Source organism: Rhipicephalus microplus, unplaced genomic scaffold, assembly GCF_043290135.1.
Source record: "Rhipicephalus microplus isolate Deutch F79 unplaced genomic scaffold, USDA_Rmic scaffold_58, whole genome shotgun sequence".
NCBI classification, from domain to species: Eukaryota; Metazoa; Arthropoda; class Arachnida; order Ixodida; family Ixodidae; genus Rhipicephalus; species Rhipicephalus microplus.
The window spans coordinates 1,246,303-1,272,463 of NW_027464631.1; positions in this window are offsets into that span (position 1 = coordinate 1,246,303).

Below are 26,161 nucleotides of genomic sequence, written 5' to 3' on the forward strand. Positions count from 1 at the left end.
ACCAGAGACTCTGCAATTTCACAACTAGAAACTCCACAACTGGAAACTCCACAACTAGATACTCCGCAAATAGAAACTCAACAACTAGAAACTCCACAACTTGAAACTCCACAACTAGAAACTCCACAACTAGAAACTCTGCAACTAGAGACTCCACAACTAGAAACTCCACAACTACAAACTCTACAAAGAGAGACTCGGCTACAAGAAATTTCATGTCTAGAAAGTCCACAACCAGAAACTCCACAACTGGAAACTCCACAACTAGAAACTTTGCAGCTAGAAACTACACAACTAGAGACTCCACAACTAGAAACTCCACAACTAGAAACTCCACAACTAAAAACTCCACAACTTGAAACCTCACAACCTTAAGTTACGCAACTAGAAAATCCACAGCTAGAGATTCCGCAACTAGAAACTACACAACTAGAAACTCCACAACTCAAAACTCCACAACTAGAAACTCCAAAACTCGAAACTCCACAACTCGAAACTCCACAACTGGAAACTCCACAACCAGACACTCCACAACTAAAAACTCTTCAACTAGAAACTCCTAAACTAGAGACTCCACAACTAGAGAATCTACAACTAGAGACTTCAAACTAGAAACTCAACAACTAGAAACTCCACAACTAAAAACTCAACAAGTAGAAACTCCACAGCATGAGACTCCGCAACTTGAAACTCCACAACTAGAAACTCCGCAACTAGAAACTCTACAACTAGGAACTCCGCAACTAGAAACTCCACAACTAGAAACTCCACAACTCGAAACTCCACTACTAGATACTCCGCAACTGGATACTCGACAACTAGAAACTCCACATCTAGAGACTCCACAACTGGAAACTCCCCAACTAGAGACTCTGCAACCAGAAACTTCACAACTAGAGACTCCGCAACTCCACAACTAGAAACTCCACAACTGAAAAATCCACAACTAGATACTCCACAACTAGAAAATCCACAACTAGAAACTCCACAACTATAGACTACACAACTTGAAACTCCACAAGTTTAAACTCCACAACTTAAGACTCCACAACTAGAAACTTCACAACTGGAAACTCCACAACTAGAAACTCCGCAACTAGCAACTCCGCAACAGGAGACTCTACAAATAGAATCTCCACAACTAGAAACTCCAAAACTAGAAACTCCAGAACTAGAAACTTCACAACTAGAAACTCCGCAACTAGAGACTCCACCACTAGAAACTCCACAACTAAAAACTTCGCAACTAGAGACTCACCAACTAGAAACTCCACAACTACAAACTCCACAACTACAAACTCCACAAATACATACTCGGCAACTAGAAATTCCATATCTAAAAACTCCGCAACTAAAAACTGCAAAACTAGAGACTTCTCAACATGAAACTTCACAACTAGAAACTCCGCTATTAAAAACTCGGCAACTAGAAACTCCGCAACTAGAAACTCCACAACTTAAAACTCCACAACTAGATACTCCACAACTGGAAACTTTACAACTAGATACTTCACAACTTGAAACCCCACAACTAGATACTCCACAACTGGAAACTCCACAACTAGAAACTCCACAACTAGAAACTCCACAACCAGAAACTCCACAACTAGAAACTCCACAACTAGAAACTTCACAACTAGAGACTCCGCAACTAGAGACTCCACAACTAGAAACTCCACAACTATAAACTCCACAACCAGAGACTCTGCAATTCCACAACTAGAAACTCCACAACTGCAAACTCCACAACTAGATACTCCGCAACTAGAAACTCCACAATTAGAGACTCCACAACTTGAAACTCCACAACTAGAAACTCCACAACTAGAAACTCTGCAACTAGAGACTCCACAACTAGAAACTCCAAAACTAGAAACTCCACAACTACAAACTCTACAAATAAAGACACGGCTACAAGAAATTTCATGTCTAGAAAGTCCACAACTAAAAACTCCACAACTGGAAACTCCACAACTAGAAACTCCACAACTGCAAACTCCACAACTAGATACTCCGCAACAAGAAATTCCACAGCTAGAAACACCACAACTAGACACTCCGCAACTAGAAACTCCACAACTTGAGCCGCTGCAACTAGAAACTCCACAACTTGAAACTTCACAACTAGAAACTTCACAACTAGAAACTCTACAACTAGAGACTCCTCAACTAGAGAATTCGCAACTAGAAACTCCAAAACTAGAGACTCTGCATCTAGAAACTCCGCAGCTAGAAACTCCACAACTAGAAACTCCACAACTAGAAACTCCACAACTAGAAACTCCACAACACGAAACTCCACAACTCAAAACTCCACAACTTGAATCTCCACAACTAGAGACTCCACAACTAGAGACTCCACAATTAGAAACTCAACAACTAGAAACTCCACAACTGAAAACTCCACAACTTGAGACTTCGCAACTTGAAACTCCACAACTAGAAACTCCGCTATTAAAAACTCCGCAACTAGAAACTCCGCAACTAGAAACTCCGCAACTTGAAACTCCGCAACTAGACACTTCACAACTGGAAACTCCACAACTAGATACTCCACAACTGGAAACTCCACAACCAGAAACTCCACAACTAGAGACTCCAAAACTCAAAACTCCACAACTAGATACTCCACAACTGGAAACTCCACAACTAGATACTTCACAACTGGAAACTCCTCAACTAGATACTCCACAACTGGAAACTCCACAACCAGAAACTCCACAACTAGAAACTCCAGAACTAGAAACTCCACAACTCGAAACTCCACAACCGGAAACTCCACAACTAGACACTCCACAACTAGAAACTTCACAACCAGAAACTCCACAACTAGAAACTCCACAACTAGAAACTTCACAATTAGAGACTCCGCAACTAGAGATTCCACAACTAGAAACTCCAAACTACAAACTCCACAACCAGTGACTCTGCAATTCCACTACTAGAAACTCCACAACTGCAAACTCCACAACTAGATACTCCGCAACAAGAAATTCCACAGCTAGAAACACCACAACTAGACACTCCGCAACTAGAAACTCCACAACTTGAGCCGCTGCAACTAGAAACTCCACAACTTGAAACTTCACAACTAGAAACTTCTCAACTAAAAACTCTACAACTAGAGACTCCTCAACTAGAGAATTCGCAACTAGAAACTCCAAAACTAGAGACTCTGCATCTAGAAACTCCGCAGCTAGAAACTCCACAGCTAGAAACTCCTCGACTAGAAACTCCACAACTAGAAACTCCACAACACGAAACTCCACAACTCAAAACTCCACAACTTGAAACTCCACAACTAGAGACTCCACAACTAGAAACTCCACAACTAGAAACTCCACAACTTGAAACTCCACAACTGAAAACTCCACAACTTGAGACTCCGCAACTTGAAACTCCACAACTAGAAACTCCGCTATTAAAAACTCCGAAACTAGAAACTCCGCAACTAGAAACTCCGCAACTTGAAACTCTTCAACTAGATACTCCACAACTGGAAACTCCACAACTAGATACTTCACAACTGGAAACTCCACAACTAGATACTCCGCAACTGGAAACTCCACAACCAGAAACTCCACAACTAGAGACTCCAAAACTCAAAACTCCACAACTAGAAACTCCACAACTAGAAAATCCACAACCAGAGACTCTGCAATTCCAGAACTAGAAACTCCACAACTGGAAACTCAACAACTAGATACTCCGCAACTAGAAACTCCACAACTAGAGACTCCACAACTTGAAACTCCACAACTAGAAACTCCACAACTAGAAACTCTGCAACTAGAGACTCCACAACTAGAAACTCCACAACTACAAACTCTACAAATAGAGACTCGGCTACAAGAAATTTCATGTCTAGAAAGTCCACAACCAGAAACTCCACAACTGGAAACTCCACAACTAGAAACTCCACAACTAGAAACTCCACAACTAGAGATTCCGCAACTAGAAACTCCACAACCATAGACTCTGCAACTAGAAACTCCGCAGCTAGAAACTCCACAAATAGAAACTCCGCAACTTGAAACTCCACAACTATATACTCCACAACTGGAAACTCCACAACTAGATACTTCACAACTGGAAACTCCACAACTAGATACTCCACAACTTGAAACTCCACAACCAGAAACTCCACATCTAGAGACTCCAAAACTCGAAACTCCACAACTTGAAACTCCACAACTAGAAAATCCACAACCAGAGACTCTGCAATTTCACAACTAGAAACTCCACAACTGGAAACTCCACAACTAGATACTCCGCAACTAGAAACTCAACAACTAGAAACTCCACAACTTGAAACTCCACAACTAGAAACTCCACAACTAGAAACTCTGCAACTAGAGACTCCAAACTAGAAACTCCACAACTACAAACTCTACAAGACTCGGCTACAAGAAATTTCATGTCTAGAAAGTCCACAACCAGAAACTCCACAACTGGAAACTCCACAACTAGAAACTTTGCAGCTAGAAACTACACAACTAGAGACTCCACAACTAGAAACTCCACAACTAGAAACTCCACAACTAAAAACTCCACAACTTGAAACCTCACAAACTTAGGTTACGCAACTAGAAAATCCACAGCTGGAGATTCCGCAACTAGAAACTCCACAACTCAAAACTCCACAACTAGAAACTCCAAAACTCGAAACTCCACAACTGGAAACTCCACAACTAGACACTCCACAAATAAAAACTCTTCAACTAGAAACTCCTAAACTAGAGACTCCACAACTAGAAAATCTACAACTAGAGACTTCAAACTAGAAACTCAACAACTAGAAACTCCACAACTAAAAACTCAACAAGTAGAAACTCCACAGCATGAGACTCCACAACTTGAAACTCCACAACTAGAAACTCCGCAACTAGAAACTCAACAACTAGAAACTCTGCAACTAGAGACTCCAAACTAGAAACTCCACAACTACAAACTCTACAAGACTCGGCTACAAGAAATTTCATGTCTAGAAAGTCCACAACCAGAAACTCCACAACTGCAAACTCCACAACTAGAAACTTTGCAGCTAGAAACTACACAACTAGAGACTCCACAACTAGAAACTCCACCACTAGAAACTCCACAACTAAAAACTCCACAACTTGAAACCTCACAACCTTAGGTTACGCAACTAGAAAATCCACAGCTAGAGATTCCGCAACTAGAAACTCCACAACTCAAAACTCCACAACTAGAAACTCCAAAACTCGAAACTCCACAACTCGAAACTCCACAACTGGAAACTCCACAACTTGAGACTCCGCAACTTGAAACTCCACAACTAGAAACTCCGCTATTAAAAACTCCGAAACTAGAAACTCCGCAACTAGAAACTCCGCAACTTGAAACTCTTCAACTAGATACTCCACAACTGGAAACTCCACAACTAGATACTTCACAACTGGAAACTCCACAACTAGATACTCCGCAACTGGAAACTCCACAACCAGAAACTCCACAACTAGAGACTCCAAAACTCAAAACTCCACAACTAGAAACTTCACAACTAGAAAATCCACAACCAGAGACTCTGCAATTCCAGAACTAGAAACTCCACAACTGGAAACTCAACAACTAGATACTCCGCAACTAGAAACTCCACAACTAGGAACTCCGCAACTAGATACTCCACAACTAGAAACTCCACAACTCGAAACTCCACTACTAGATACTCCACAACTGGATACTCGACAACTAGAAACTCCACATCTAAAGACTCCACAACTGGAAACTCCACAACTAGAGACTCTGCAACTAGAAACTTCACAACTAGAGACTCCGCAACTCCACAACTAGAAACTCCACAACTGAAAAATCCACAACTAGATACTCCACAACTAGAAAATCCACAACTAGAAACTCCACAACTCTAGACTCAACAACTTGAAACTCCACAAGTTTAAACTCCACAACTAGAAACTCCGCAACTAGCAACTCCGCAACAGGAGACTCTACAACTAGAATCTCCGCAACTAGAAACTCCAAAACTAGAAACTCCACAACTAGAAACTTCACAACTAGAAACTCCGCAACTAGAGACTCCACCACTAGAAACTCCACAACTAAAAATTCCGCAACTAGAGACTCACCAACTAGAAACTCCACAACTACAAACTCCACAACTACAAACTCCACAAATACATATTGGGCAACTAGAAATTCCATATCTAGAAACTCCACAACTAGAAACTCTGCAACTAGGGACTCCACAACTAGAAACTCCATAACTAGAAACTCCACAACTACAAACTCTACAAATAGAGACTCGGCTACAAGAAATTTCATGTCTAGAAAGTGCACAACCAGAAAATCCACAACTGGAAACTCCACAACTAGAAACTCCACAACTAGAAACTCCGCAACTAGAGATTCCGCAACTAAAACTCTACAACCAGAGACTCTGCAACTAGAATCTCCGCAGCTAGAAACTCCACAAATAGAAACTCCGCAACTAGAAACTCCGCAGCTAGAAACTACACAACTAGAAACTCCACAACTAGAAACTCCACAACTGGAAACTCCACAACTAGACACTCCACAACTAAAAACTCTTCAACTAGAAACTCCTAAACTAGAGACTCCACAACTAGAGAATCTACAACTAGAGACTTCAAACTAGAAACTCAACAACTAGAAACTCCACAACTAAAAAATTCAACAAGTAGAAACTCCACAGCATGACACTCCGCAACTTGAAACTCCACAACTAGAAACTCCGCAACTAGAAACTCTACAACTAGGAACTCCGCAACTAGAAACTCCACAACTAGAAATTCCACAGCTAGAAACACCACAACTAGACAATCCGCAACTAGAAACTCCACAACTTGAGACGCCGCAACTAGAAACTCCACAATTTGAAACTCCACAACTAGAAACTCCACAACTAGAAACGCTACAACTAGAGACTCCTCAACTAGAGAATTCGCAACTAGAAACTCCAAAACTAGAGACTCTGCAGCTAGAAACTCCGCAGCTAGAGACGCCACAACTAGAAACTCCACAACTGGAAACTGCACAACTAGATACTCCACAACTTGAAACTCCACAACTAGAAACTCCACATCTAGAGACTCCAAAACTCGAAACTCCACAACTTGAAACTCCACAACTAGAAAATCCACAACCAGAGACTGCAATTTCACAACTAGAAACTCCACAACTGGAAACTCCACAACTAGATACTCCGCAACTAGAAACTCAACAACTAGAAACTCTGCAACTAGAGACTCCAAACTAGAAACTCCACAACTACAAACTCTACAAGACTCGGCTACAAGAAATTTCATGTCTAGAAAGTCCACAACCAGAAACTCCACAACTGCAAACTCCACAACTAGAAACTTTGCAGCTAGAAACTACACAACTAGAGACTCCACAACTAGAAACTCCACCACTAGAAACTCCACAACTAAAAACTCCACAACTTGAAACCTCACAACCTTAGGTTACGCAACTAGAAAATCCACAGCTAGAGATTCCGCAACTAGAAACTCCACAACTCAAAACTCCACAACTAGAAACTCCAAAACTCGAAACTCCACAACTCGAAACTCCACAACTGGAAACTCCACAACTAGACACTCCACAAATAAAAACTCTTCAACTAGAAACTCCTAAACTAGAGACTCCACAACTAGAAAATCTACAACTAGAGACTTCAAACTAGAAACTCAACAACTAGAAACTCCACAACTAAAAACTCAACAAGTAGAAACTCCACAGCATGAGACTCCACAACTTGAAACTCCACAACTAGAAACTCCGCAACTAGAAACTCTACAACTAGGAACTCCGCAACTAGATACTCCACAACTAGAAACTCCACAACTCGAAACTCCACTACTAGATACTCCACAACTGGATACTCGACAACTAGAAACTCCACATCTAAAGACTCCACAACTGGAAACTCCACAACTAGAGACTCTGCAACTAGAAACTTCACAACTAGAGACTCCGCAACTCCACAACTAGAAACTCCACAACTGAAAAATCCACAACTAGATACTCCACAACTAGAAAATCCACAACTAGAAACTCCACAACTCTAGACTCAACAACTTGAAACTCCACAAGTTTAAACTCCACAACTAGAAACTCCGCAACTAGCAACTCCGCAACAGGAGACTCTACAACTAGAATCTCCGCAACTAGAAACTCCAAAACTAGAAACTCCACAACTAGAAACTTCACAACTAGAAACTCCGCAACTAGAGACTCCACCACTAGAAACTCCACAACTAAAAATTCCGCAACTAGAGACTCACCAACTAGAAACTCCACAACTACAAACTCCACAACTACAAACTCCACAAATACATATTGGGCAACTAGAAATTCCATATCTAGAAACTCCACAACTAGAAACTCTGCAACTAGGGACTCCACAACTAGAAACTCCATAACTACAAACTCCACAACTACAGACTCTACAAATAGAGACTCGGCTACAAGAAATTTCATGTGTAGAAAGTCCACAACCAGAAAATCCACAACTGGAAACTCCACAACTAGAAACTCCACAACTAGAAACTCCGCAACTAGAGATTCCGCAACTAAAACTCTACAACCAGAGACTCTGCAACTAGAATCTCCGCAGCTAGAAACTCCACAAATAGAAACTCCGCAACTAGAAACTCCGCAGCTAGAAACTACACAACTAGAAACTCCACAACTAGAAACTCCACAACTGGAAACTCCACAACTAGACACTCCACAACTAAAAACTCTTCAACTAGAAACTCCTAAACTAGAGACTCCACAACTAGAGAATCTACAACTAGAGACTTCAAACTAGAAACTCAACAACTAGAAACTCCACAACTAAAAATTCAACAAGTAGAAACTCCACAGCATGACACTCCGCAACTTGAAACTCCACAACTAGAAACTCCGCAACTAGAAACTCTACAACTAGGAACTCCGCAACTAGAAACTCCACAACTAGAAATTCCACAGCTAGAAACACCACAACTAGACAATCCGCAACTAGAAACTCCACAACTTGAGACGCCGCAACTAGAAACTCCACAATTTGAAACTCCACAACTAGAAACTCCACAACTAGAAACGCTACAACTAGAGACTCCTCAACTAGAGAATTCGCAACTAGAAACTCCAAAACTAGAGACTCTGCAACTAGAAACTCCGCAGCTAGAGACGCCACAACTAGGAACTCCACAACTAGAAACTGCACAACCAGAAACTCCACAACTAGAAACTCCACAACTAGAAACTCCGCAACAAGAGACTCACCAACTAGAAACTCCACAACTAGAAACCCCGCAACTACAAACTCCACAAATAAAGACTCGGCAACTAGAAATTTCATATCTAGAAACTCCACAACTAAAAACTGCAAAACTAGAGACTTCTCAACTAGAAACTCAACAACTAGAAACTCCACAACTAAAAACTCCACAACTGGAAACTCCACAACTTGAGAATCCGAAACTTGAAACTTCACAACTGGAAACTCCACAACTAGATACTCCACAACTGGAAACTCCACAACTAGAAACTCCACAACTAGACGCCACAACTTGAAACTCCACAACTAGAGACTCCGACACTAGAAACTCTACAACTAGAGACTCCGCAACTCCACAACTAGAAACTCCACAACTGGAAACTCCACAACTAGATACTCCGCAACTAGAAACTCCACAACTAGAGACTCCACAACTTGAAACTCCACAATTTTAAACTCCACAACTTGAGACTCCACAACTAGAAACTCCACAACTCAAAACTCCACAACTGAAAACTCCACAATTAGAAACTCCACAACCAGAAACTCCACAACTAGAAACTCCACAACTAAAAACTCCACAACTGGAAACTCCACAACTAGAAACTCCACAACTAGAAACTCCACAACTAGAGACTCCGCAACTAGAAACTCCACAACCAGAGACTCTGCAACTAGAAACTCCACAATTTGAAACTCCACAACTAGAAACTACACAACTAGAGACTCCACAACTAGAAACTCTACAACTAGAAACTCCACAACTAGAAACTACACAACTTGAAACCTCACAACCTTAAGTTACGCTACTAGAAAATCCACAGCTAGAGATTCCGCAACTACAAACTCTACAACTAGAAACTCCACAACTGAAAACTTCACAACTAGAAACTCCACAACTGGAAACTCCACAACTAGACACTCCACAACTAAAAACTCTTCAACTAGAAACTCCTAAGCTAGAGGCTCCACAGCTAGAGAATCTACAACTAGAGACTTCAAACTAGAAACTCAACAACTAGAAACTTCAAAACTCGAAACTCTACTAGAAACTACACAACTGGAAACTCCACAACTAGACACTCCACAACTAAAAACTCCGCAACTAGAGACTCTTCAAATTTGGAACTCCGCAACTAGAAACTCCGCAACAAGAAATTCCATAGCTAGAAACACCACAACTAGACACTCTGCCACTAGAAACTCCACAACTTGAGATGCCGCAACTAGAAACTCCACAACTTGGAACTTCACAACTAGAAACTCCACAACTAGAAACTCTACAACTAGAGACTCCTCAACTTCAGAATTCGCAACTAGAAACTCCAAAACTAGAGACTCTGCATATAGAAACTCCGCAGCTATAAACTCCACAACTAGAAACTCCACAACTAAAAACTCCACAACTAGAAACTCCACAACACGAAACTCCACAACTCAAAACTCCACAACTTGAAACTCCACAAATAGAGACTCCACAACTAGAAACTCCACTAATAGAAACTCCACAACTAGAAACTCCACAACTTGAGACTCCGCAACTTGAAACTCCACAACTAGAAACTCCGCTATTAAAAACTTCGCAACTAGAAACTCCGCAACTAGAAACTCCGCAACTTGAAACTCCGCAACTAGATACTCCACAACTGGAAACTCCACAACTAGATACTTCACAACTGGAAACTCCACAACTAGATACTCCACAACTGGAAACACCACAACCAGAAACTCCACAACTAGAGACTCCAAAACTCGAAACTCCACAACTAGAAACTCCACAACTAGAAAATCCACAACCAGAGACTCTGCAATTCCAGAACTAGAAACTACACAACTGGAAACTCCACAACTAGATACTCCGCAACTAGAAACTCCACAACTAGATGCTCTACAACTTGAAACTCCACAACTAGAAACTCCACAACTAGAAACTCTGCAACTAGAGACTCCACAACTAGAAACTCCACAACTACAAACTCTACAAATAGAGACTCAACCACAAGAAATTTCATGTCTAGAAAGTCCACAACCAGAAACTCCACAACTGGAAACTCCACAACTAGAAACTCCACAACTAGAAACTCCACAACTAGAGATTCCGCAACTAGAAACTCCACAACCATAGACTCTGCAACTAGAAACTCCGCAGCTAGAAACTCCAAAAATAGAAACTCCGCAACTTGAAACTCCACAACTAGGTACTCCACAACTGGAAACTCCACAACTAGATACTTCACAACTGGAAACTCCACAACTAGATACTCCACAACTGGAAACTCCACAACGAGAAACTCCATAACTAGAGACTCCAAAACTCGAAACTCCACAACTAGACAATCCACAACCAGAGACTCTGCAATTTCACAACTAGAAACTCCACAACTGGAAACTCCACAACTAGATACTCCGCAACTAGAAACTCAACAACTAGAAACTCCACAACTTGAAACTCCACAACTAGAAACTCCAAAACTAGAAACTCTGCAACTAGAGACTCCACAACTAGAAACTCCACAACTACAAACTCTACAAAGAGAGACTCGGCTACAAGAAATTTCATGTCTAGAAAGTCCACAACCAGAAACTCCACAACTGGAAACTCCACAACTAGAAACTTTGCAGCTAGAAACTACACAACTAGAGACTCCACAACTAGAAACTCCACAACTAGAAACTCCACAACTAAAAACTCCACAACTTGAAACCTCACAACCTTAAGTTACGCAACTAGAAAATCCACAGCTAGAGATTCCGCAACTAGAAACTACACAACTAGAAACTCCACAACTCAAAACTCCACAACTAGAAACTCCAAAACTCGAAACTCCACAACTCGAAACTCCACAACTGGAAACTCCACAACCAGACACTCCACAACTAAAAACTCTTCAACTAGAAACTCCTAAACTAGAGACTCCACAACTAGAGAATCTACAACTAGAGACTTCAAACTAGAAACTCAACAACTAGAAACTCCACAACTAAAAACTCAACAAGTAGAAACTCCACAGCATGAGACTCCACAACTTGAAACTCCACAACTAGAAACTCCGCAACTAGAAACTCTACAACTAGGAACTCCGCAACTAGAAACTCCACAACTAGAAACTCCACAACTCGAAACTCCACTACTAGATACTCCGCAACTGGATACTCGACAACTAGAAACTTCACATCTAGAGACTCCACAACTGGAAACTCCCCAACTAGAGACTCTGCAACTAGAAACTTCACAACTAGAGACTCCGCAACTCCACAACTAGAAACTCCACAACTGAAAAATCCACAACTAGATACTCCACAACTAGAAAATCCACAACTAGAAACTCCACAACTATAGACTCAACAACTTGAAACTCCACAAGTTTAAACTCCACAACTTAAGACTCCACAACTAGAAACTTCACAACTGGAAACTCCACAACTAGAAACTCCGCAACTAGCAACTCCGCAACAGGAGACTCTACAAATATAATCTCCACAACTAGAAACTCCAAAACTAGAAACTCCACAACTAGAAACTTCACAACTAGAAACTCCGCAACTAGAGACTCCACCACTAGAAACTCCACAACTAAAAACTTCGCAACTAGAGACTCACCAACTAGAAACTCCACAACTACAAACTCCACAACTACAAACTCCACAAATACATACTCGGCAACTAGAAATTCCATATCTAAAAACTCCGCAACTAAAAACTGCAAAACTAGAGACTTCTCAACTTGAAACTTCACAACTAGAAACTCCGCTATTAAAAACTCGGCAACTAGAAACTCCGCAACTAGAAACTCCACAACTTAAAACTCCACAACTAGATACTCCACAACTGGAAACTTTACAACTAGATACTTCACAACTGGAAACCCCACAACTAGATACTCCACAACTGGAAACTCCACAACTAGAAACTCCACAACTAGAAACTCCACAACCAGAAACTCCACAACTAGAAACTCCACAACTAGAAACTTCACAACTAGAGACTCCGCAACTAGAGACTCCACAACTAGAAACTCCACAACTATAAACTCCACAACCAGAGACTCTGCAATTCCACAACTAGAAACTCCACAACTGCAAACTCCACAACTAGATACTCCGCAACTAGAAACTCCACAACTAGAGACTCCACAACTTGAAACTCCACAACTAGAAACTCCACAACTAGAAACTCTGCAACTAGAGACTCCACAACTAGAAACTCTACAAATAAAGACACGGCTACAAGAAATTTCATGTCTAGAAAGTCCACAACTAAAAACTCCACAACTGGAAACTCCACAACTAGAAACTCCAGAACTAGAAACTCCACAACTCGAAACTCCACAATCGGAAACTCCACAACTAGACACTCCACAACTAGAAACTCCACAACCAGAAACTCCACAACTAGAAACTCCACAACTAGAAACCTCACAATTAGAGACTCCGCAACTAGAGATTCCACAACTAGAAACTCCAAACTACAAACTCCACAACCAGAGACTCTGCGAATCCACAACTAGAAACTCCACAACTGCAAACTCCACAACTAGATACTCCGCAACAAGAAATTCCACAGCTAGAAACACCACAACTAGACACTCCGCAACTAGAAACTCCACAACTTGAGCCGCTGCAACTAGAAACTCCACAACTTGAAACTTCACAACTAGAAACTTCACAACTAGAAACTCTACAACTAGAGACTCCTCAACTAGAGAATTCGCAACTAGAAACTCCAAAACTAGAGACTCTGCAACTAGAAACTCCGCAGCTAGAGACGCCACAACTAGGAACTCCACAACTAGAAACTGCACAACCAGAAACTCCACAACTAGAAACTCCACAACTAGAAACTCCGCAACAAGAGACTCACCAACTAGAAACTCCACAACTAGAAACCCCGCAACTACAAACTCCACAAATAAAGACTCGGCAACTAGAAATTTCATATCTAGAAACTCCACAACTAAAAACTGCAAAACTAGAGACTTCTCAACTAGAAACTCAACAACTAGAAACTCCACAACTAAAAACTCCACAACTGGAAACTCCACAACTTGAGAATCCGAAACTTGAAACTTCACAACTGGAAACTCCACAACTAGATACTCCACAACTGGAAACTCCACAACTAGAAACTCCACAACTAGACGCAACAACTTGAAACTCCACAACTAGAGACTCCGACACTAGAAACTCTACAACTAGAGACTCCGCAACTCCACAACTAGAAACTCCACAACTGGAAACTCCACAACTAGATACTCCGCAACTAGAAACTCCACAACTAGAGACTCCACAACTTGAAACTCCACAATTTTAAACTCCACAACTTGAGACTCCACAACTAGAAACTCCACAACTCAAAACTCCACAACTGAAAACTCCACAATTAGAAACTCCACAACCAGAAACTCCACAACTAGAAACTCCACAACTAAAAACTCCACAACTGGAAACTCCACAACTAGAAACTCCACAACTAGAAACTCCACAACTAGAGACTCCGCAACTAGAAACTCCACAACCAGAGACTCTGCAACTAGAAACTCCACAATTTGAAACTCCACAACTAGAAACTACACAACTAGAGACTCCACAACTAGAAACTCTACAACTAGAAACTCCACAACTAGAAACTACACAACTTGAAACCTCACAACCTTAAGTTACGCTACTAGAAAATCCACAGCTAGAGATTCCGCAACTACAAACTCTACAACTAGAAACTCCACAACTGAAAACTTCACAACTAGAAACTCCACAACTGGAAACTCCACAACTAGACACTCCACAACTAAAAACTCTTCAACTAGAAACTCCTAAACTAGAGGCTCCACAGCTAGAGAATCTACAACTAGAGACTTCAAACTAGAAACTCAACAACTAGAAACTTCAAAACTCGAAACTCTACTAGAAACTACACAACTGGAAACTCCACAACTAGACACTCCACAACTAAAAACTCCGCAACTACAGACTCTTCAAATTTGGAACTCCGCAACTAGAAACTCCGCAACAAGAAATTCCATAGCTAGAAACACCACAACTAGACACTCTGCCACTAGAAACTCCACAACTTGAGATGCCGCAACTAGAAACTCCACAACTTGAAACTTCACAACTAGAAACTCCACAACTAGAAACTCTACAACTAGAGACTCCTCAACTTCAGAATTCGCAACTAGAAACTCCAAAACTAGAGACTCTGCATATAGAAACTCCGCAGCTATAAACTCCAAAACTAGAAACTCCACAACTAAAAACTCCACAACTAGAAACTCCACAACACGAAACTCCACAACTCAAAACTCCACAACTTGAAACTCCACAAATAGAGACTCCACAACTAGAAACTCCACTAATAGAAACTCCACAACTAGAAACTCCACAACTTGAGACTCCGCAACTTGAAACTCCACAACTAGAAACTCCGCTATTAAAAACTTCGCAACTAGAAACTCCGCAACTAGAAACTCCGCAACTTGAAACTCCGCAACTAGATACTCCACAACTGGAAACTCCACAACTAGATACTTCACAACTGGAAACTCCACAACTAGATACTCCACAACTGGAAACACCACAACCAGAAACTCCACAACTAGAGACTCCAAAACTCGAAACTCCACAACTAGAAACTCCACAACTAGAAAATCCACAACCAGAGACTCTGCAATTCCAGAACTAGAAACTACACAACTGGAAACTCCACAACTAGATACTCCGCAACTAGAAACTCCACAACTAGATGCTCTACAACTTGAAACTCCACAACTAGAAACTCCACAACTAGAAACTCTGCAACTAGAGACTCCACAACTAGAAACTCCACAACTACAAACTCTACAAATAGAGACTCAACCACAAGAAATTTCATGTCTAGAAAGTCCACAACCAGAAACTCCACAACTGGAAACTCCACAACTAGAAACTCCACAACTAGAAACTCCACAACTAGAGATTCCGCAACTAGAAACTCCACAACCATAGACTCTGCAACTAGAAACTCCGCAGCTAGAAACTCCAAAAATAGAAACTCCGCAACTTGAAACTCCACAACTAGGTACTCCACAACTGGAAACTCCACAACTAGATACTTCACAACTGGAAACTCCACAACTAGATACTCCACAACTGGAAACTCCACAACGAGAAACTCCATAACTAGAGACTCCAAAACTCGAAACTCCACAACTAGACAATCCACAACCAGAGACTGCAATTTCACAACTAGAAACTCCACAACTGGAAACTCCACAACTAGATACTCCGCAACTAGAAACTCAACAACTTGAAACTCCACAACTAGAAACTCCAAAACTAGAAACTCTGCAACTAGAGACTCCACAACTAGAAACTCCACAACTACAAACTCTACAAAGAGAGACTCGGCTACAAGAAATTTCATGTCTAGAAAGTCCACAACCAGAAACTCCACAACTGGAAACTCCACAACTAGAAACTTTGCAGCTAGAAACTACACAACTAGAGACTCCACAACTAGAAACTCCACAACTAGAAACTCCACAACTAAAAACTCCACAACTTGAAACCTAACAACCTTAAGTTACGCAACTAGAAAATCCACAGCTAGAGATTCCGCAACTAGAAACTACACAACTAGAAACTCCACAACTCAAAACTCCACAACTAGAAACTCCAAAACTCGAAACTCCACAACTCGAAACTCCACAACTGGAAACTCCACAACCAGACACTCCACAACTAAAAACTCTTCAACTAGAAACTCCTAAACTAGAGACTCCACAACTAGAGAATCTACAACTAGAGACTTCAAACTAGAAACTCAACAACTAGAAACTCCACAACTAAAAACTCAACAAGTAGAAACTCCACAGCATGAGACTCCACAACTTGAAACTCCACAACTAGAAACTCCGCAACTAGAAACTCTACAACTAGGAACTCCGCAACTAGAAACTCCACAACTAGAAACTCCACAACTAGAAACTCCAAAACTAGAAACTCCACAACTAGAAACTTCACAACTAGAAACTCCGCAACTAGAGACTCCACCACTAGAAACTCCACAACTAAAAACTTCGCAACTAGAGACTCACCAACTAGAAACTCCACAACTACAAACTCCACAACTACAAACTCCACAAATACATACTCGGCAACTAGAAATTCCATATCTAAAAACTCCGCAACTAAAAACTGCAAAACTAGAGACTTCTCAACTTGAAACTTCACAACTAGAAACTCCGCTATTAAAAACTCGGCAAATAGAAACTCCGCAACTAGAAACTCCACAACTTAAAACTCCACAACTAGATACTCCACAACTGGAAACTCCACAACTAGAAACTCCACAACTAGAAACTCCACAACCAGAAACTCCACAACTAGAAACTCCACAACTAGAAACTTCACAACTAGAGACTCCGCAACTAGAGACTCCACAACTAGAAACTCCACAACTATAAACTCCACAACCAGAGACTCTGCAATTCCACAACTAGAAACTCCACAACTGCAAACTCCACAACTAGATACTCCGCAACTAGAAACTCCACAACTAGAGACTCCACAACTTGAAACTCCACAACTAGAAACTCCACAACTAGAAACTCTGCAACTAGAGACTCCACAACTAGAAACTCTACAAATAAAGACACGGCTACAAGAAATTTCATGTCTAGAAAGTCCACAACTAAAAACTCCACAACTGGAAACTCCACAACTAGAAACTCCAGAACTAGAAACTCCACAACTCGAAACTCCACAATCGGAAACTCCACAACTAGACACTCCACAACTAGAAACTCCACAACCAGAAACTCCACAACTAGAAACTCCACAACTAGAAACTTCACAATTAGAGACTCCGCAACTAGAGATTCCACAACTAGAAACTCCAAACTACAAACTCCACAACCAGAGACTCTGCGAATCCACAACTAGAAACTCCACAACTGCAAACTCCACAACTAGATACTCCGCAACAAGAAATTCCACAGCTAGAAACACCACAACTAGACACTCCGCAACTAGAAACTCCACAACTTGAGCCGCTGCAACTAGAAACTCCACAACTTGAAACTTCACAACTAGAAACTTCACAACTAGAAACTCTACAACTAGAGACTCCTCAACTAGAGAATTCGCAACTAGAAACTCCAAAACTAGAGACTCTGCATCTAGAAACTCCGCAGCTAGAAACTCCACAACTAGAAACTCCACAACTAGAAACTCCACAACTAGAAACTCCACAACTAGAAACTCCACAACTCAAAACTCCACAACTTGAATCTCCACAACTAGAGACTCCACAACTAGAGACCCCACAATTAGAAACTCAGCAACTAGAAACTCCACAACTGAAAACTCCACAACTTCAAACTCTACAAATAAAGACACGGCTTCAAGAAATTTCATGTCTAGAAAGTCCACAACTAAAAACTCCACAACTGGAAACTCCACAACTAGAAACTCCAGAACTAGAAACTCCACAACTCGAAACTCCACAATCGGAAACTCCACAACTAGACACTCCACAACTAGAAACTCCACAACCAGAAACTCCACAACTAGAAACTCCACAACTAGAAACTTCACAATTAGAGACTCCGCAACTAGAGATTCCACAACTAGAAACTCCAAACTACAAACTCCACAACCAGAGACTCTGCAATTCCACAACTAGAAACTCCACAACTGCAAACTCCACAACTAGATACTCCGCAACAAGAAATTCCACAGCTAGAAACACCACAACTAGACACTCCGCAACTAGAAACTCCACAACTTGAGCCGCTGCAACTAGAAACTCCACAACTTGAAACTTCACAACTAGAAACTTCACAACTAGAAACTCTACAACTAGAGACTCCTCAACTAGAGAATTCGCAACTAGAAACTCCAAAACTAGAGACTCTGCATCTAGAAACTCCGCAGCTAGAAACTCCACAACTAGAAACTCCACAACTAGAAACTCCACAACTAGAAACTCCACAACTAGAAACTCCACAACTCAAAACTCCACAACTTGAATCTCCACAACTAGAGACTCCACAACTAGAGACTCCACAATTAGAAACTCAACAACTAGAAACTCCACAACTGAAAACTCCACAACTTGAGACTCCGCAACTTGAAACTCCACAACTAGAAACTCTGCTATTAAAAACTCCGCAACTAGAAACTCCGAAACTAGAAACTCCGCAACTTGAAACTCTGCAACTAGATACTCCACAACTGGAAACTCCACAACTAGATACTTCACAACTGGAAACTCCACAACTAGATACTCCACAACTGGAAACTCCACAACCAGAAACTCCACAACTAGAGACTCCAAAACTCAAAACTCCACAACTAGTTACTCCACAACTGGAAACTCCACAACTAGATACTTCACAACTGGAAACTCCTCAACTAGATACTCCACAACTGGAAACTCCACAACCAGAAACTCCACAACTAGAGACTCCAAAACTCGAAACTCCACAACTAGAAACTCCACAACTAGAAAATCCACAACCAGAGACTCTGCAATTCCACAACTAGAAACTCCACAACTGGAAACTCCACAACTAGATACTCCGCAACTAGAAACTCCACAACTAGAGACTCCACAACTTGAAACTCCACAACTAGAAACTCCACAACTAGAAACTCTGCAACTAGAGACTCCACAACTAGAAACTCCAAATTTTCAAACTCTACAAATAGAGACTCGGCTACAAGAAATTTCATGTCTAGAAAGTCCACAACCAGAAACTCAACAACTGGAAACTCCACAACTAGAAACTCCGCAGCTAGAAACTACACAACTAGAGACTCCACAACTAGAAACTCCACAACTTGAAACCTCACAACCTTAAGTTACGCAACTAGAAAATCCACAGCTAGAGATTCCGCAACTAGAAACTACACAACTAGAAACTTCACAACTCAAAACTCCACAACTAGAAACTCCAAAACTCGAAACTCCACAACTCGAAACTCCACAACTAGAAACTCCACAACTAGACACTCCACAACTAAAAACTCTTCAACTAGAAACTCCTAAACTAGAAACTCCACAACTACAAACTCTACAAATACAGACTCGGCAACTAGAAATTCCATATCTAGAAACTCCACAACTAAAAACTGCAAAACTAGAGACTTCTCAACTAGAAACTCAACAACTAGAAACTCCACAACTGGAAACTCCACAACTTGAGACTCCGCAACTTGAAACTTCACAACTGGAAACTCCACAACTAGATACTCCACAACTGGAAACTCCACAACTAGAATTTCCACAACTAGATGCCACAACTTGAAACTCCACAACTAGAGACTCCGCAACAAGAAACTCCACAACTAGAGACTCCGCAACTCCACAACTAGAAACTCCACAACTGGAAACTCCACAACTAGATACTCCGCAACTGGAAACTCCGCAACTAGAGACTCCACAACTTGAAACTCCACAAGTTTAAACTCCACAACTTGAGACTCCACAACTAGAAATTCCACAACTCAAAACTCATCAACTGGAAACTCCACAATTAGAAACTACACAACTAGAAACTCCACAACTAGAGACTCCGCAACTAAAAACTCCATAACCAGAGACTCTGCAACTAGAAACTCCGCAACTAGAAACTCCGCAGCTAGAAACTACACAACTAGAGACTCCATAACTAGAAACTCCACAACTAGAAACTACACAACTTGAAACCTCACAACCTTAAGTTACGCAACTAGAAAATCCACAGCTAGAGATTCCGCAACTAGAAACTCTACAACTAGAAACTCCACAACTCAAAACTCCACAACTAGAAACTCCAAGACTCGAAACTCCACAACTAGAAACTCCACAACTGGAAACTCCACAACTAGACACTCCAAAACTAAAAACTCTTCAACTAGAAACTCCTAAACTAGAGACTCCACAACTAGAGAATCTACAACTAGAGACTTCAAACTAGAAACTCAACAACTAGAAACTTCAAAACTCGGAACTCTACTAGAAACTACACAACTGGAAACTCCACAACTAGACACTCCACAACTTGAAACTCCGCAACTAGAGACTCTGCAACTATGGAACTCCGCAACTAGAAACTCCGCAACAAGAAATTCCACAGCTAGAAACACCACAACTAGATACTCCGCAACTAGAAACTCCACAACTTGAGACGCTGCAACTAGAAACTCCACAACTTGAAACTTCACAACTAGAAACTCCGCAACTAGAAACTCTACAACTAGAGACTCCTCAACTAGAGAATTCGCAACTAGAAACTCGAAAACTAGAGACTCTGCAACTAAAAACTCCGCAGCTAGAACCTCCCAACTAGAAACTCCACAACTAGAAACTCCGCAGCTAGAAACTCCGCAACTTGAAACTCCACAACTAGAGACTCCACAACTTGAAACTCCACAACTAGATACTTCACAACTGGAAACTCCACAACTAGATACTCCACAACTGGAAACTCCACAACCAGAAACTCCACAACTAGAGACTCCAAAACTCAAAACTCCACAACTAGAAACTCCACAACTAGAAAATCCACAACCAGAGACTCTGCAATTCCACAACTAGAAACTCCACAGCTGGAAACTCCACAACTAGATACTCCGCAACTAGAAACTCCACAGCTAGAAACTCCACAACTACAAACTCTACAAATAGAGACTCGGCTACAAGAAATTTCATGTCTAGAAAGTCCACAACCAGAAACTCCACAACTGGAAACTCCACAACTAGAAACTCCACAACTAGAAACTCCACAACTAGAGATTCCGCTACTAGAAACTCCACAACCAGAGACTCTGCAACTAGAAACTCCGCAGCTAGAAACTCCACAAATAGAAACTCCGCAACTTGAAACTCCACAACTAGATACTCCACAACTGGAAACTCCACAACTCGATACTTCACAACTGGAAACTCCACAACTAGATACTCCACAACTGGAAACTCCACAACCAGAAACTCCACAACTAGAGACTCCAAAACTCGAAACTCCACAACTAGAAACTCCACAACTAGAAAATCCACAACCAGAGACTCTGCAATTCCACAACTAGAAACTCCACAACTGGAAACTTCACAACTAGATACTCCGCAACTAGAAACTCCACAACTAGAGACTCGACAACTTGAAACTCCACAACTAGAAACTCCACAACTAGAAACTCTGCAACTAGAGACTCCAAAACTAGAAACTCCACAACTACAAACTCTACAAATAGAGACTCGGCTACAAGAAATTTCATGTCTAGAAAGTCCTCAACCGGAAACTCCACAACTGGAAACTCCACAACTAGAAACTCCGCAGCTAGAAACTACACAACTAGAGACTCCACAACTAGAAACTCCACAACTAGAAACTCCACAACTTGAAACCTTACAACCTTAAGTTACGCAACTAGAAAATGCATAGCTAGAGATTCCGCAACTAGAAACTACACAACTAGAAACTCCACAACTCAAAACTCCACAACTAGAAACTCCAAAACTCGAAACTCCACAACTCGAAACTCCACAACTGGATACTCCACAACTAGACACTCCACAACTAAAAACTCTTCAACTAGAAACTCCTAAACTAGAGACTCCACAACTAGAGAATCTACAACTAGAGACTTCAAACTAGAAACCCAACAACTAGAAACTCCACAACAAGAAACTCCACAACTAGAAACATCACAACTAGAAACTCCGCAACTAGAGACTCCACCACTAGAAACTCCACAACTAAAAACTCCGCAACCAGAAACTCCACAACTAGAAACTCCACAACTAGAAACTCCGCAACTAGAGACTCACCAACTACAAACTCCACAAATACAGACTCGGCAACTAGAAATTCCATATCTAGAAACTCCACAACTAAAAACTGCAAAACTAGAGAGTTCTCAACTAGAAACTCAACAACTAGAAACTCCACAACTAAAAACTCCACAACTGAAAACTCCACAACTTGAGACTCCGCTACTTAAAACTTCACACCTAGAAACTCCGCTATTAAAAACTCCGCAACTAGAAACTCCGCAACTAGAAACTCCACAACTTAAAACTCCACAACTAGATACTCCACAACTGGAAACTTTACAACTAGATACTTCACAACTGGAAACCCCACAACTAGATACTCCACAACTGGAAACTCCACAACTAGAAACTCCACAACTTGAAACTCCACAACCAGAAACTCCACAACCAGAAACTCCACAACTAGAAACTTCACAACTAGAGACTCCGCAACTAGAGACTCCACAACTAGAAACTCCACAACTATAAACTCCACAACCAGAGACTCTGCAGTTCCACAACTATAAACTCCACAACTGCAAACTCCACAAATAGATACTCCGCAACTAGAAACTCCACAACTAGAGACTCCACAACTTGAAACTCCACAACTAGAAACTCCACAACTAGAAACTCTGCAACTAGAGACTCCACAACTAGAAACTCCACAACTACGAACTCTACAAGTAAAGACTCGGCTACAAGAAATTTCACGTCTAGAAAGTCCACAACTAAAAACTCCACAACTGGAAACTCCACAACTAGAAACTCCACCACTAGAAACTCCACAACTAGACACTCCACAACTAGAAACTCCAAAACCAGAAACTCCACAACTAGAAACTCCACAACTAGAAACTTTACAACTAGAGACTCTGCAACTAAAGACTCCACAACTAGAAACTCCACAACTAGAAACTCCACAACCAGAGACTCTGCAATTCCACAACTAGAAACTCCACAACTAGATTTTCTGCAACTAGAAACTCCGCAACTAGAGACTCCACAACTTGAAACTCCACAACTAGAAACTCCACAACTAGAAACTCTGCAACTAGAGACTCCAAAACTAGAAACTCCACAACTACAAACTCTACAAATAGAGACTCGGCTACAAGAAATTTCATGTCTAGAACGTCCTCAACCGGAAACTCCACAACTGGAAACTCCACAACTAGAAACTCCGCAGCTAGAAACTACACAACTAGAGACTCCACAACTAGAAACTCCACAACTAGAAACTCCACAACTTGAAACCTTACAACCTTAAGTTACGCAACTAGAAAATGCATAGCTAGAGATTCCGCAACTAGAAACTACACAACTAGAAACTCCACAACTCAAAACTCCACAACTAGAAACTCCAAAACTCGAAACTCCACAACTCGAAACTCCACAACTGGATACTCCACAACTAGACACTCCACAACTAAAAACTCTTCAACTAGAAACTCCTAAACTAGAGACTCCACAACTAGAGAATCTACAACTAGAGACTTCAAACTAGAAACCCAACAACTAGAAACTCCACAACAAGAAACTCCACAACTAGAAACTTCACAACTAGAAACTCCGCAACTAGAGACTCCACCACTAGAAACTCCACAACTAAAAACTCCGCAACCAGAAACTCCACAACTAGAAACTCCACAACTAGAAACTCCGCAACTAGAGACTCACCAACTACAAACTCCACAAATACAGACTCGGCAACTAGAAATTCCATATCTAGAAACTCCACAACTAAAAACTGCAAAACTAGAGAGTTCTCAACTAGAAACTCAACAACTAGAAACTCCACAACTAAAAACTCCACAACTGAAAACTCCACAACTTGAGACTCCACTACTTAAAACTTCACACCTAGAAACTCCGCTATTAAAAACTCCGCAACTAGAAACTCCGCAACTAGAAACTCCACAACTTAAAACTCCACAACTAGATACTCCACAACTGGAAACTTTACAACTAGATACTTCACAACTGGAAACCCCACAACTAGATACTCCACAACTGGAAACTCCACAACTAGAAACTCCACAACTTGAAACTCCACAACCAGAAACTCCACAACCAGAAACTCCACAACTAGAAACTTCACAACTAGAGACTCCGCAACTAGAGACTCCACAACTAGAAACTCCACAACTATAAACTCCACAACCAGAGACTCTGCAATTCCACAACTATAAACTCCACAACTGCAAACTCCACAAATAGATACTCCGCAACTAGAAACTCCACAACTAGAGACTCCACAACTTGAAACTCCACAACTAGAAACTCCACAACTAGAAACTCTGCAACTAGAGACTCCACAACTAGAAACTCCACAACTACGAACTCTACAAGTAAAGACTCGGCTACAAGAAATTTCACGTCTAGAAAGTCCACAACTAAAAACTCCACAACTGGAAACTCCACAACTAGAAACTCCACCACTAGAAACTCCACAACTAGACACTCCACAACTAGAAACTCCAAAACCAGAAACTCCACAACTAGAAACTCCACAACTAGAAACTTTACAACTAGAGACTCTGCAACTAAAGACTCCACAACTAGAAACTCCACAACTAGAAACTCCACAACCAGAGACTCTGCAATTCCACAACTAGAAACTCCACAACTAGATTTTCTGCAACTAGAAACTCCGCAACTAGAAACTCCACAACCAGAGACTCTGCAACTAGAAACTCCGCAACTAGAAACTACGCAGCTAGAAACTACACAACTAGAGACTCCACAACTAGAAACTTCACAACTAGAAACTCCGCAACTAGAGACTCCACCACTAGAAACTCCACAACTAGAAACTCCACAACCAGAAACTCCACAACTAAAAACTCCGCAACTAGAGACTCACCAACTAGAAACTCCACAACTGGAAACTCCACAACTACAAACTCCACAAATAGAGACTCGGCAACTAGAAATTCCATATCTAGAAACTCCACAACTAAAAACTGCAAAACTAGAGACTTCTCAACTAGAAACTCAACAACTAGAAACTCCACAACTAAAAACTCCACAACTGGAAACTCCACAACTTGAGACTCCGCAACTTGAAACTTCACAACTCGAAACTCAACAACTAGATACTCCACAACTGGAAA